The sequence below is a fragment of the Pagrus pagrus genome (assembly GCF_965226575.1).
Source record: "Pagrus pagrus genome assembly, chromosome: 17".
Taxonomy (NCBI): domain Eukaryota; kingdom Metazoa; phylum Chordata; class Actinopteri; order Spariformes; family Sparidae; genus Pagrus; species Pagrus pagrus.
The window spans coordinates 24,071,792-24,088,591 of NC_140201.1; positions in this window are offsets into that span (position 1 = coordinate 24,071,792).

A 16,800-nucleotide genomic window follows, 5' to 3' on the forward strand; every position below is an offset into this window, starting at 1 on the left:
GAGATTGGTCTACTATACTATCCTTTGTATATGTTCTACCGGCCCTGCTGCCGAGCCATCATAACGCATCAGGCGTCACTTTAAAATGTGAGGTGGGTTTCCTGAACGCTCACCTGAGACACATATACTGTTAGTCTGAAGGTTGAGGATGTCTATATTTGCAAAGACAACAGTCCCTGAACTGTGTCTTACATGAACAGATTAATAATTTGAAATGTGTAGCCTATTTTGTCAGAACGCTCCACTGCAATTTGGCTATAGTAATCCATACTTGTATACACCTTTCTATAACTTAGGAAGACACAGTTGTACTATGAATAAGTAAATGAATAAAATAAAACATGCTGTGGCATGCCAACAGGCTTAATGCTGAGAAAACCTAATGATATTGGCTTTTTATCTGGAAGCTGTTTACATTTTCCAACAAACTGTGAAGCTGGTTGTGTGCTTGCAGCCATGCCCCACGTATTAGCGACTGTAGCTCAAGGCTGTACTGTGTTGCATGAACTTACTGTAGCTTTGCTACCGCTTGCAACCAAGTGAAACTTCAAACAGGACAAAAACATAACCAATGTTGGCACTCCTCGAAGAGGCAGATCAACTCAAGACAGGTCTGCTTTCATTTTGTATCAAATAAGGCTTAAATATTAATGATGGGCATGTCAATCTGTCCAAAAAAAAGGGCAATTTGATAATAATAACTAATACGTTGAAATACGTTTCAATAAAGAGACACTGTAATAACCCTAACCCTCTTTGCAATCATGATTTTGATTCTAATCTAAGTTTTGATGCTGTTGGTGGTGGGGAAGGTGTGTGAGCATTAATATTATGAGCAGGAAGCTGTGTGCTACAGGTGTAGCTCATTGAACTGATAAAGAGGTTGATGATTGCTGATTGGCCCTCATAATAGCAAGAAGCAGAGTGGGAGCTTTGGGGTTATTTAATTTGATTAATTAAAACAGTTACCGGTGGGTAGGATTTTTATACAGTATAATATATAATGTGGGATTATAATTCCTTTGTTATAAGATACTTTTCTTTCACATATCTGCAGCTGTCAATATGACCAGACTTGTTGTGATTTTCAGGTGACGGCCATGTTGGTGTTGTTGACGTAAATTGACGACGTACTTCACTGAGCAGTTTTTTTCACAAAACTAAATGATGCTTTACCATCTTAACAACAAACTGTGACTTTCTTGACTTGCAAAATGATCTTCTGAATTGACACACGTGTGTATAATTCATGGCACGATTCAAACGGGAACAAAAAATTATTTGTCTCTTGCCATAAACTACCATACAAACTTCACCTCTCTATTTAACTTAAAGCACTACTGTGCAGTACAACCTCACAGGGCAGCTAGCATGCCTCTGGACTGTTTTTGGGCAATGCACGCATTTTAAACATGAAGATTGGTTCACCTTCCATTAGGACTCAGCTTGTGAAAGCACATAAAATGATTTTATGGCTTTGTCAAGTCTGACAAATGAACTGTGTTCATATCAACACTCGTCAGGGTCATCTAAGTTTACATTTTTATAACAGAAACAGAGTTACAAACTGGGAGCGTGAGGTTTAAAAAAATTAAATAAAAGGCATTCAAGGACGGTATAACTACGCTAATGCTATAAAGTTACATTATCTGAAGTGACAGTTTTTACCCCAGACATTGTGGAGGTGCGATACTTAATCCCTCAAGTGATCCTTTAAGATTTTATATCAATTCAAACAAAGGTTAAGCGTTTGAAAATTATGATTGATGATGGTTTCAGCTTTGTTTACTCTCATTACTGCACTGATTGATTTGACACAGTCTGCTCCTTTACATCAATATTAGATTAAAAAAACAAGAAGTTATGTATTTTCACACATAACCACACGTGATGAGTGAGATCCGGTGGACTAGAGATGTGTAAAATATAATAATGTCCAACTAAGAATTGACATATGTTAATTCTGGGTGTGAATTGAACATGCTTAAAGTTAAACAAGAAATATATTGAGAGAAGCAGAATATGGAACAGTGTTATGTTAGTCAGTGTGTTTAACTTCTATTTATTGCTCTATTGTGTAACTAAACCTCAGATCTTTGCTAACAGCCTCAGGCCCTTCAGGAAGACTGTAACTAGCCAAAACAGAATCTAATTGGTGTTGCTGAGGGCAATTCTGTCCTGTATGACTCATTAAGTTTAGTTTTAATGAACTAGTGTAGTGCATGATTAGGAGTGCAGGACAGAGACCCTACTCTATGTTCTGGCACATTAGTGTACTTTATAGTCTGACAAGTTGGGTCCTGGAGAGTCGGGGGGACTTTGTAAGTGCTTTCTGATGCCACACATTTATTTTTGGAGGATCTGTATTGAATCCTGCAAGGTGACGAGGGGGGAAATTTAACTTCAGGTTATGATAGCGGCATCCGAACCAAGTGACAAACTCAAAGGCCCACTCAACTTCAAATGCATCAACAGCTGAGGGTAACCAAATAATGATGCACTTTATGAAGGATTTATAGCAAACAAGTGGAAAAACTTCAGAGTGAGGTTAAAAAATACTGCAGCATTATTCATCAACCAATATGCTGCAGCTCAAACAGCTATCTTTTATCATGCTGTGCTGTTTTATGTCCTGGAGCGGTATACTCCGCATGCTCTGCTATCATTAGAGTGACAGACGTGCATGGTTTTACTCAGATCACTTGTGCACGTCTACATTTGGCTTACTGGTTGCTGCAGTGCGGTGGTGAGACACAGCAATGGGGACTTTGATCCCAGCAAGAAAATCAAACTCTACCCGCAATTAGTTTGGAATGAACATGTTGGCATTGATTTTTCCTCCCAAATCTACTTTAATTACTGAATGCAATGTTAACCTTACAGATCTCTTAAAGGATATAGCAGGAGTGATCCCCCCGGAGCTCTCTCAGTGCATCCTGACGGCACTTTCATTAGCAGTTCCACACGCAAACCCCGGCATGGATAATTTAAAACACTCAGACATGCAGCGTTGGAGAAGATTGCTGGGAAGACTGGCTAAACTAGATCGCCAATGGCATGCCAGGATCAACTGAAGTTCAGTGTTCAAGGTGAAGATACACAAGCCCCCTGATGAGAAAACCTCTTAATCTCCATCTCTTTCCTCCTCTCTATCCCCCTATCTGTCTCCTCAATCGGTTCCCCTGCAGGTGGGAGAAATGCTTTGAGCTTCTTACATCTGGTAATGCAGCTTGTGGTTCCTGAATGCAGCCCTGCTTCATTAAAAAGATAAGGATAGCATGAACCCAGTGATGAATTTATCCTTCTATCAAGTATGCAAGTGTGACAAACATTATTCAGAATCTACAAAAATAGAAAATAGCTTTGTTGCAGTGGGTGAGATACTCATTACAGTACAATAAACAGCTATTGTAATTTATTCAAGACTGTCCACACCATAAAAACAACGGCATTGGCCATTTCTTCAAACATCCAGGTTGTAAGATATGGTCAAAATTCCAGGGTAGCCCCAAAACTATAGGGAGCAGTATAACCGATAACTGCTGCTCATCATAATCTCTGCTGTAGCTAGCTGCCATTAGCTAATTAGCTCCATTAAGCTTGATGTATGCTTCAGTGTTGAATCTAAGCCTCTGTGAAGAAGCATGCCCTACGCTGTAGCCTTTCATGCACCTCCCCAGAAATGTAACTGCATGTCACAGCTGTGATTGGTAGTAAACACACCACCCTCTTCAGTTGTTGCAGTCCCTCCTGACCAGCCAGCTGTTGCTCTTCTTGGGTTCCTCCTACAGAGCTGCTCATTTCCGCCAGAACGTTGCTGTATTAGACAGAGCAGACAGGCTGGATGTCTGAAGGGTAAACGCCGCTTCGCCGAAACCAAATCGCTCAAGCTCGGCCTGTCCACTCTGCCTGGCCCGGAGACAGCGCTGTGAACCAAAGGGGTTGGTTTGTTTAAAGAGGAAAGTATAACTGGCAATCTGCTTACCACCCCCAGAAACTCTGACATGCTAGCGAACATGTATAAATGCTAACTACAGCGCAGGCCACTTATGTAGGCTACAGTGCCAGTGACATTAGTTGCTGATTGGAGTCACTTTAGACAATGTGGCCCAGCTCACCCGTGCTCAGCAGCCTCCCAGTGAACATTGTTGGACACCAGACTAGGACCAGACGCATCCTCCGAAACTGACCAGGGCCAGGGCCAGGGCCAGTTTGACAGCAGGAAACATTGTGTGGAGATTTCCACTGACACCCAATGAGGACGGTGGGGGCAATGGGGCGGCTGTAGCTCAGGAGGTAGAGTGGGTCGTCCAGCAATCAGAAGGTCGCTGGTTCAAATCCCGGCTCTCCCCAGTTACATGTCAAAGCATCCTTGAGCAAAATACTGAACCCCAAATTGCTCCTGATGCCTTGCATGGCAGCCTCCGCCATCAGTGTGTGAATGTGGCAAGTATTGTAAAGCGCTTTGAGCTGTCAGTAGACTGGAAAAGCTCTATGGAAATGCAAGGCCATTAACCATTTACTATATGATAGGAGGGAAGTGAGGCACTGTGTAGAGCTGGAATATTTTCACATCTCTGTGAATTAAGGGTTCATTACGACCAAACCAGAGGAGATTCTGGAAAGACAAGCCAAGACTGTGTTGGTAAGTTTCTTTTATTTCACTTATATTAAGTTTGAATCAAGTGTGGTTTTGATGAGTTATCAGACTATCACCTCTTGAGGTAGAAAGTGGTATCATTAACAGGACAGGCTGGGCTAGTTGGTTAGCATGCTAACTTCAGTAGACACCTCTGCAAAAGAGTATACAGACGTCTTTGACATGATAGTTCATTTTTTGAATGTTTTAAACTTTAATATTGACAATATTTGTTAACTTACTTTATGTAAATTATGTAACTCCGGTTAGGTACACAAAGTATATGACTTTAGTTACATAAGTAACATACTTATTAAAGCCAAACCAAGATGTTTTCCTTAACCTAACCAAGTAGCTTTCTTTCTCAAGTTGTGTGTGGACAGATTTTTGTCAGTTCAATAGCGTCATAACTGGTGTGACTCCATGGCAAGATGGTTTCTATTTCGTTTCCTGTCTTTGTAATTGATTACAAAGACATTTGTCCTTGATTTTTTCAAAACAGCAACTTCACAGTCAGAACATTTCATTTATTAAAATGAGGTCTGCCACCATACAACAAAGGTCCAGTAGCCTACACCTGTCGCTGGTACAATGCAACAGTCATATTTTTTTTTGGGGGGGGGAACGTTGATATGCATTGTTTTGGAAGTCACATGAAATCAACCGCGGTTGTTCAGGTATGAGGATGTGTTAGCACAGTTTTCAGTTACCAAACCTTAAAGCTGCTTTAAGCATTGTCATCGTTTTAGCCAACTTCCTGTCAAACGCTTGGAATACAGGGCTATTTAACACTTACTCTAATGAGATGATACTGCTTACAGCAGCTTTAACTACAGTTTATATAATATATAATGTATATTAAATACAAAATGTAGATAAACATTTAACATTATCTAGGTTTCTGTATAATTGTCCAATTAGGGCTACAACTAATACTTCTTTTCATTGTCCCTTAATCTGCCATTTATTTTCTAATTTTATTGTTTGGTATATAAATGATCAGAACCCAGACCTAGTCAAAAACTTAAAATCAGACAAGATAAAAGAAAAGCAGAAACTAACTTCACATGTGAGAAACTGAAACCAGAGAATGTTTCAGGTCTTTTTCAATCATCTAATTGATAAGTTGACTGGATAGACCACATGCATGCTCAGAGGAGCAGTTTGTTTTTATCATTAGCTTTGACAAAGGAGGGGGAAAAACCGAAGGGTGTCTTGTTTTAGTAAAAAAAAAGGAAAAGTGTATTTTCTTTCATCACACTCAATGAACAACAGTTCTCTTTTGAGTCAAAGCCCATCACAATTGCTAACTAGAGGGGAAGAAAATCAAAGGCAGAGTGCAATTAAAAGCCTTTAATGTTTACCATAGGACAACATTAAATTCTTAACTCAAGGACCACTTAAAACATTACTTCTGTAGCGCTCAGCCACATCTCATGGCTCAGTTGAATGAAGATGATTCATGTACAGGGTCATAAAACAGCAAAGACCCTGAACTATGACATTGATACCTGAGCAAACTCCGCCCTGATAAAGACCACAAGGTGAGGATGAAAACTCCAGAATAAATCTATTAAACTGACCTTGAGTTAAAATGCTTGGCCTTGGCATGAATTAATTCTTTGTTGTTTTAAAATAATGTATTCATTGTAGCAAAAAAACCCATCAGCATTAACGTTTAAGTTAAGTAGGCCTGGACATGTGATTCTAACCTGTGTCTATGTTGGCTTCAACAGACAGTAAGACAACAGGACATTGAACTATCTTCCAATGCCTCAATCCTTCTTTCTGTCTATTTTGTATGATCGATGAATAATAATAGTCCTTTACAACAGGTTAACTGGCCCTGTTCCACTTGATACAGACAGGTGTAACATGCTGGGCGGGGGAAACAATAGATCCTGTACGGCTAAGCTTTTATTTATTCTTCCCTGCTTTTATCTGCACGCTAACCCAAGTTCAGAGTTTCAAAGTGAGGCCTACAGCAGTAAGGAGCCGTGTGCTTTCATACAGCTAGCATAAAAGTGAAAGAAACCATTGATCATTACTCCTGTGTGTTCACAGAGCCTTGCTGTTATTCCCCTCCTCTCCCTCAGGTCCATCTCATGGGCTCTGCCATTTCTTTGAAATCATGCATTATAACACACACACACACACACACACACACACACACACACACACACATGGTAAACCTTCCAGTCTAGATAATAATAAAAACATCTCTCCACTAAATGGCTGGTAGTTTTTAGTATCTCAATCTGAAGGGACACATTTGTCCAGGGGGTTAACTATGTAAGTACACCGATACATGTCTTTGCTAGGTGATTGGCTATTGATTTTCCATCTGTGTAGTAGATTGGTGTCCGTTTTTTTTACCAAACAGACAAACAGCAGAGAACTATGGTTCTTAGCCATTTCATTTCTAGCCATTAGCACTGGGGAACCTATCACAGTTGTTCATGGACTGTCTGTCATGTTCAAACATGACGCTGCCTCATTGTTAAGTCCAGTTCAATAATGAATTCAGAGGTGTAATGGTAGTGGCACATTTTCTGTGGAGGTATTGACTATCTGCGATATGGCAGTCCATACAATGACACTTCCCCTCCTGTATGCTGCTACCCCTGGCTATTCAGCAGAGCCAACTGCACTAAAGCACGGTAAGACTGGAGTCCAATGTGTTTAATGAATAGTGATGTGGTATTAGTATTCACTGTGTGCAGACAAACTGGGTCCTCTGCAGACTTTTCTTTCCTTTCCATTTGAATGACGCAGAGAAATCAAAAGAGCACCAGCGAGGCACAGAGGTCTTTCATCTACCACCAAGCAAAAGTAAGTGAGAGAACAGGGCAGAGGGACTGAGTCACTGCTTCTTCTCTAGATTATCTCTTTTTGCTCTGCACCGTGCCATCCACAAATTCTTTCTGACTTCTGTTTTGTTTTCTTGCTGCGGCCGTCTGCTCCTCTCAGCTCACGCAAACAATGGATGGACTGTCTACAGAGGTGGGAGATCACTCAGAATTTAGACTTATTTTTTATTCAGTTCAAGCCATACACATTATATATTTACTGTATTTCATAATTTAGAGGAAAGCAACTTTAGACTTTTTTATCAAAGCTTTTTGAAATGTAGTTGTTCTTAAGGGGTTTAATTCTGGCCTTTTGAGGACCATGGACCAATTAAGGGATTTGTCAAGCATTTTTCAAACTGTATTTAAGGATGTGTACATGTAGGAAAAAGTCATATGCCACTTGAAATCTAGTGAGTCTTTTAAGTGAGGGCTCATCAACATTTTACAGGGCCTAGAACAAATTGTAGGATTTCTAGCTACCATAACAAACCAAACTGTCAGTGTTTGCGGAATAAGGAACAATGCAGGACACAGGACAGGCAGGAATAAAAAATAACTTTAATAAGATAAAACTAAAGCAAGAACAAAATGCAGGCTGACAAGAACCTAAGGCCCTGTCTGCACGCACACAGGCATTTCTTAAAATGAAGCTTTTACTTTGCCTATTGGCCTTGCGCACACACATAAACAGCTTAAGTCACTTCAGATATTCCATTGTCAGTGTTTACAGTACGTCTGAACAGGCACAAACTGATGACACAGATACACACATTTGCAAATGTGATCTCAGAGTTTGTGTTATGATATTGGAGGAATTGAATTCATACATAGGCGGAAAGGATGTTATATTGTCTATATTTAGAGAGACACAAATGTACATTGAAAATACAATGATGGAAAAGAGGGACAAACACAGCTGTTTGTGTCTATCCTTTCCATCATTGTCGAGGCTCCATCAATGTTTAACTGTCAAAGTTTTGTCCAGGAGGATTCTGTGAGGAGCAGTCAGATTTCTCGGCCTTGTTCATACTATTTTTTGTACCTGAGCAACTAACCCCAGAATATACAATCTGCTTCCTATTTTACAACGGCACATGCTTGCCCAGTGAAAGTGAATGGCCATGGGATATGGATTTCCAAGTGTGTTAGTCTGGACAGAGATTGTTTTCATTTCCAAAAATATCCGCATAGTGGGAACCAGGCGTAATGGTGAGTTCTATTGCACTCAGAACTGGAATAAAAACGACCTCCAACATGATTTCCTTGCTCAGATCACACACATTTTCAAACTTGGCCTTCAGTTGTGATGCTATGGTGCTGACAAGATTCTGTCCACAGACTGACAGACATATAAACACCTGGCAAAATACTCAAAACCGCCTCTGTGATAGTTCAATAGGTGTCGAGAACCACATTTAATGACTCAAGGATACACAAAATGTGTGAAGGTGGGAAATGCATCATGTAAACATTACTTCTGTTTGTTTGCATTAGGGTCGTGCCCGAGTAAGGATAGAAATTATTATGCTGATGTGATACTACACATTACACTATTGTTTGTCTTTCAATACACCATGCTACGAAACCATGACATTGTGACGGTGACGCAGGATCCACAATAGCAGGAGCCTGAAGGACGGAACTACATGGAATTCAACCATCATTGATTTTATTGTTCACACCTGCGCTTTTCCTACAGTGGCATGCTAAAATGTGTTCTTTGAAAAAAGGCCTATTACATGAGGTCACCAAACATTACAACATTAGTTACTTCCAAATCCTTGAAAGCAATTAAAACCCTCTGTAAACACAGTGGTCTCTATGATATATAGAGACAACTTAATCCAACTGCTCGTGACTATTCATTTTTCTCAAATGGGCACTCTGTTTACTCTCGTATGGCTTATTTTATAATTACACATTCTCTAATCAATAATGCTGGAGCCTGTACTGTAGTATTGGTGCAATAGCTATTTCTGACCACAGGCCTATTCGTCTCATTATCTTATCACAATTGGCAAAGAGGCAGAGAGAAACCAAAACATGGTGAATGAACATCAGCATTCTACAGGATATCATGTAAGAGCCTTTTTCCGAAACAAATAAGGACAGCACAAAACAAATTTATATCTGGGCCGCCTTCAAACATTACATCGGGGGAGTTTTAATCCAACAAAGTGCCACTATAAGGATGCTTGATCAGGAAAAACTCAATAGGGATGAGACTGAAATCTACAGATTGGAAAGAGAGTTTTGTAGTACTTCCTACAACTCTTGCCCCTCAGATCTAGTCGAAGCTAAATACAAACTTAATAAAATATTCTGTAAGAAAGCTGATTATTGGCTCTTTAGACTCAAACAAACGTTGTATGAGTTGAGAGAAAAGCCTGGGAATCTCTTGGCTAGTCAGTTAAAGGCCAGCAAAGCTTTGCTGTGGATTTTACAAAACATTTGCTGCAAAACTCTCCCCTAAACGGCTTACTGCTGACGTTTGGAGCAGCCATCAAGGAAGGTGAGCCCCCTCTGTCAATGACTGAGGCAGTAATTACACCAATTCTGAAAAATGGGAAACTGCTTACAAAATCATTAGCCTTAGAGGTAACCATATTATAGACACTATCACTTACCACGACCAAGCAGGGTTTGTCAAAGGCCGTAAATCGTGCGACAACCTATAACGTCTTACACATAACTTGGAGCCAAAGATCTTTCTTCCTCGGTGGCCTTATCACTTGACGCTAAAAAGGTGTTTGAGATATTGAAGAGTCAATTTAATTGGCAGAGAAACATCTGTAGGTATCTTCAACTCAGAAGCTGTCTATTTAAAGACAAATCTCCCTTCCTTTTGTAAAGGAGTATCCAAGCTTAAGGAAATGCAAAAGGAAGCATTGAGGCACCTTTGCTTAGAATTTGGAATAGCTTCTATCATGGCTGCCACTTAGATACTTCCAGGTCTCTTCAGTCAGTTAGAAACCTTCCCAAGCAAAAAAAGACTTTTTGAACGCACCCCAAGTGTGTCCCAGCCATGTGCATCAATTTGTACTGTCCCCTACAAACAGTTTCTATTGTTATTTTGCCATTGTCTGGTTATATTATTGTGTTTCTGTGTTTCTAAATACTGACCAGGTGTTGTGGAATTGGTGAAGATGTTTTCTTCTTGTTCACTTTGCATGTGTGTTCTTAAGAGGCAGTGCATTGAACTCTCAGGGCCACTGTAGCATAAAATAACCCTCTCTTACAGCAGACATTTTACACATGTCGGACACAGGCAGTAAGTCAGCAGGTTATTGTGGCAACAGCGGGCTATGGGACAAGACTGGATTACCAACTGGGCAAAGCAGGCAACAACCCTGGAGCACCAGAACTCCTGGGGCCTTGAAAGCCCCAGGCTTGCGTGCGCTTTGCTTAATTAATAGAATTAATACATGCACCACTAAAGCATACTATCAACTGACATGATAACAGCCTTAAAGTGAGTCCTAGGGTTAGGCTAGGTAGTATTCTACCAGAAAAGATAACATTTGCATAGGAAGGAAGGAGCTCAGCAGTTAGGCCCCCAAGCATGTTCATACAGCCAGTCGATGGGGGAGATAGAGTAGTAGTAAAAACGGGTACAAAGTAGTAAAAACGGGTACAAAAAATTGGTCTAAATACAATAAAATGACTAAACATAATAAGCATAATTATCTGGTGTGTTTTTATACTATAATGCGAGTTATAAAACACCCCTTTAAAACAATAAAGGTAAGAGTAACTTAGAGTAATTATGTATTAATGTGTTATTCGGCCTTCAGACTGTCCAGTGAAACATGTGGCCATACAACACAGAGAGCCAACACTTCCACATCATTTGTTGACACCATAACGTTCAAGCAGTGAGAAGCTTCACAAAACACTTTCAAATGCTTTATAAATCACATTTTGATAGTAAAGGCGAACATCACCAGCCTGAGCCTCCCATTTTCCTTTCATATAAAGGCACCCTGGGATCAGCCACTACACAACTTTGAACACACACCATCCTATACAGTAGTGTGTCCGTGGGCGTAGGAAGCATTTAATGGAGTAGATGTCATTTCATGTATTCTGGTGCCTTTTAACAGATGGTTTGATACTTTATCTGGCTATAGTAGCATGGGAAAAATTATTGGTAGGACATCATTTTGCAATTTCATCCAGATGGAGTGCCCCAGAACACATATTTGAAAGGATGTAAATTGATTTAATGACTAAGCTTAATAGCTTTGTGGCACAGGTTGTAATTTTCTGGCTAAAATTAGATATTTGCTAATATCTCAACTTAAAATTCAACACATAACAAACAAATCGAGTGAAATATCTAAATCAATGACAAGTGATCACCAACATTGAATTGAGTTTTCTATTTTATAAATTCCATAATGTCACTCTATTATAAAGCCCCCAGTTGTATCATCTAATGCAATTGCATGACTTTAGCGACATAGACTGCAATGATTTTGATTGGTCCGCTTGGTAGAATCGCATTTTCTGGCTTCTCCTCAAGTGCTTAACAGTGGTGCTAATAACATGTATTGTGACCCTTTAGTTTCCCCAGTAAATACACAACACTTTTTGGCTGCTGCAGTCTCTTCTGCCCGACTGGCTGCTGCTCTTCTTTGGTTATACGCAAACGGCGGTTTGCTGAAACCAAGTCGTTCAAGCTCAGTATGTATGGGGGGAGCAGCCCTCCACTCTGCATAGCCCAGAGACACAGTTGCGAGCCGAATGGGTCGGTGTATTTAAAAACAAAGCATAGGCACACAAAAACAGACCTTACACTGAGCTGGTACACTTACAGTATAACCATGACACAACACATGTTTTAAGATAATTTTGGTTCAAACAACAACTGTTACCAAGTTGTATTGTATAACAGCCACTTGTGAATTTAAAAATTGTGGACTCTTTACAGAACATCTGCCTGTTTTTGACAATGTCCAGTCCTTTAGTCCTTCCACCCTCACACATTTCTATTTACAGACACTTGACAGATGACAGTAATTGTTACGACCAGGGCCTAGGGGAAACCCTGGCGCAACATGAAAGTGAGACTCCCCTCTTCCCATCAACCAAGCACCACCAGCAGCAAAGCATTTTTAAAGGTTTTATTTAAAAACACATTTAGCAAGCAAACAAACATGCTGGTAGTCTTGTTGAGAGAGGAGAGCCCACAGGAACTGGAGAGGAGCCGGACCTTAAACCCTTGGCTTCCAGGCAGGAACCAATCAGCTCACCTGGGCAACCTACAATCACACACACCTGCAACCAATCTCACACACACACACACACACACACACACACACACACACACACACACACACTCAACAGGGTTATTTAGGCAGAGAGACAAAATATATGACCTCTGGGGTCGTAACAGTAATACATCTATTCAAAGTTGAGCTAATAAACATTTTTCTTTCTGCCAAACCTTCTTTCTCCAACACATGAGCATTCAGCAGCCAAACAAAAACTTGGGGTCATCTGGGGTCATTTTGAACTAAAATGTATTTATCCAATTACCATTATTTTTATTTCTGATGTAAAATAACAATGTTAGTTCTAAAAAAAAACACAGAGGCGAGATAAAGTCAATTTTGACTTGGTGCTCTGAGGCGGAGCTCAGGCGCCCCCTCATGCTCCTTGCCCCTGCGTCTGAACACGGTTGTAACTAATAACATTAATTAACAATAGCTGTCTTCCCGTATCAGATCCCAGCTCTTGTGCATGCCGAGTCATAGTGACACACCTTAATGTGTCCTAATGGAATGGAGATATCGTTAATGTCATTAGTTACACCTGTGCTGTTCCTGCTATGACAAGTTAAAATGTCTGCTGTGTACAGTCTATTATACAGTCAGGGAGAAAAGAAATGAGGACTTAGAAGGTAACAGTGCCACATAATCTTCATTTAGGAATATTATTAATTGATATCAGTAGTCTAAATGCAACATTCCAAGAGGTTCCTGCCCAGAATATAAGAGAATTTGACAAGTCACTGCAAAAAGGTCATTATTACTTTATCATAAAGAATACTGTACCTATCAGCTCTGTCTGTCTGAGTCTTTCTATACTGTTGTGTTAATGACAAACAGCTTTTGTCTTTTTTGTGTGTGTAGATGTGAGTTTGTGTTAATGGGAGTCTTCAAGCTGAATATGAGAAATACAAAAAACCCAAGTATCATATGTAATTATTCTTTTGATCACTCTAAATCTTAACTCTGTCTGATGTTAGTGTTGAGTGTAATTGAATCATCCAAGAGTGCCTGGTCTAGCCCCATCGTCCTGACAGATAAGCCTGGCAACACAGTATGTTTCTGTAATGATTTCAGCAAAGTAAATGAAGTATCTGAATTTGATGCATACCCCATGGCTCGTGTCGATGAGCGATGAGTGCATTTTATAGCCACCCTTAATCTCAATGAGGCGTATTGGCAGGATCTGAGGACAAGATTGCCTTTGTACCTCTTCGACGTCCTTGGCATTACCTGGTGATGCCTTTTTGTCTATGTGGCGCCCCTGCCACCTTCCATCGATTGATAGATCAGGTACTTAAACCCCCACCAAATATATGCATGTGGCTATTTGGATGATGACTTGATCAAGAGCCCAAACTGGGAAAGCCATTTACCTCGTATGCAGAAAGTCCGAGGGTCCCTCCGACAAGAAGGCTTGATGGAGAGTCCCAAGAAATGTAAACTGGCCTTCAGCAAGATGAACTACTTTGGGCCTCATAGAACCCTAGGAGGCTAAACTCTCTGCCCTCCAGGACGGGCCAAAACTGATGACAAAAAAGCAGGTGAAATCTTTCTTGGGCCTTTGCAATTTAATCTGTTAAGCAATAATTTGGTACCTGAAAAAGGCACGTTTTGGGAAAGTTTTTGGAAAAATTCTGCCCAAGTGCCCTGTACTAAAACCTCTCTAATTTGATTCTGATTCACTTTATTAGCATAAAAGTTGGCAGAGGTAATGTTCAGATGTTATGGTTTGCTAGAGATTTGGAACTGCATCATTCCTCAGGGACATTCATTCTAAAATTGTAATTTAAAAAAAAATCTTTTGTTTATACTGTGTGCCAACTAAATTTACTTTGACCCAGTGACATAGATACTTAGTCTTACACATCTGAACAAAGTGTTCCCTTTATTATGATAAACCTTGATTATTCAAATAGACCTAGGTTAAACAGACTGACCCTGACTTTGCTATGGTCGCTGCCAATATAACTAGCTAAGAAGCTGGAGTGCTTGATGGTGAAAAGGACCCATGGTAAAAAAGATGTGTTTGGCAACCTGAGGAGGGCCTTGTGTCTGAAAGATGCCTCTAAGGTGGGTCTGGCTGCTCCGTTAGCCCAGATCAATAAAGGTGAGGAACATCCAGTTCTTCATTTAAGTCCGAAGTTGCTGCCAAGAGAGAAGAATTGCCACAGAAGAGAAAGACTGCCTAGTTATGAAATGGGCTCTTGAAAAACAATACTGCCTGCTTGGAAGAAGATTCACTCTAGTGACGGATCATTCTCTGTTACAGTGGAGGGTAAAAACAAAGAGATAAACAACAGTGCAAATAGTTGTTTCTTAGGCCGCCAGCCTTGTAACTTCTCTGCCATTCACAGGACCAGACTGCAACATGAAAATGTAGATGTCCTGTCCCACTGAGATGCCTTCTGGTGCTTATTCACCCTGCTGAAGACTTCAGGTCTGGGGTGAGGGTTGTGTGACATCACACAAGCAGAGGGGTGAAACATTTCCATACAGGATTGGCTGTCATTGCACAAACTATGTCTCCCAGAAGTGTAATTATGGATCCCACTTCTTTTCCAGTAAGATCTGCCCTACTCCACCTCTGATTGGTTGTATGTTGGTAGCATTCTCCATGCTTTACAAAAACTGTTAACTCATAGTGTAGCTCTGGTTATGTCTGTTTTTCCAGTGTTTCTCCAAGGGTCACTCATCCGCCAGAGCCGGTTTTCACTGCCTGAATGTCTCTGGGAGTTAAGCAGAGCAGACTGGCCGGGTGCTCAAGCTGTGACAGCTGAAGAGGTTGGTGTGTTTACTGGAAACTACGCACAATCCGCTGTACCAGGTCCGGCATTGGCTGTTTGTTTTACAATCCAACTGCAAGATGCAAACAGTGTAGTCAGGCACTGGCGTTCATGTGTTTTGGAGGAGTGGTTCTGGAGCAGCTTTAGGAGTGTAAAATTGGTAGATTACTGGTTGAGTAGTTTTAGCTACAGGCTATAAACGTACATTGAATATGTACAATAGCACTTAACTTAGAATTGCATTAATATCAGTGGTTTTATTCTTATTATTTTCTATCAGTAGCTCACAAAAGGTAACCATATAGCAAAACATGACTGTACTGTATGGTCATTTGAAAGAATTTCAAAAATAAGGCTTATAAAAAACTATATAGAACACTTACATCAGGGTTCCATTGTCTTGAGGCCACTGCTGGTATTTTCCATCTCATAGGAGGGTCGCTTCAGTGTTCAAGGGCAATATTTTTGAAAATGTATGTTTTTCATTATTAACATATCTCATCATGCAAACAGTTTCTATATATTTTTATCTATTCTAACAGTTAAGGCAAATCATTTTTTCCACACTGATTTTTTATCTTAGATTGAGATGTTGCACTGAACTAACAAATGCAATCACTCGTACTTTGCCACATTTTCCCTTAAGATGGGCATCACTAAACCTGGACCTGCAACATGCATTTATTTAAGTCCACAGCTGAGAAAAGTTTCTAACACAGATATATGCTTCCAAAAAGGCACATTGCCCGACTGGACACTGTGGACAGCTCTGGAAAGGATGGAGGTAATTCTCTAGGAAATTGCTCAGTCATGTCTGCTTTTTCCCCGTGCCTGTCTGAATTTAGTTTTTAGCTCACTATTGCACTGCAAGTCAATAAGTTCGTTCTGCAACACGCTTGGGGCACTCTCCACATCAGCTGAGAAGAGGTCTGCCAACAGCTGGAAAGTGTCACCGTATATCAACTTGAAGCCAGCAAAATGGCAATACATTTCCAACAGCAGAGGCATATTCATCACTGCTGAGCGCTGTGCCCTCCTCCACAAGAGATCTGCATGCTGTGAAATGACTGAGTTTTTTTTTTTTGCAGGAAGCTGAGTTTTCCACAATCAGTTTTGGGAAGGCTTTCACAGTTTCATAAGCTGCTGTGATGAGCTGACCTGAGCCCTGGAGCTTCAGGTTAAGTATAATCAGTTCATGTAGTATGTTCACGAAGGAAGACCTTACATTACCCTAAAGTCCTAGGTTCCTG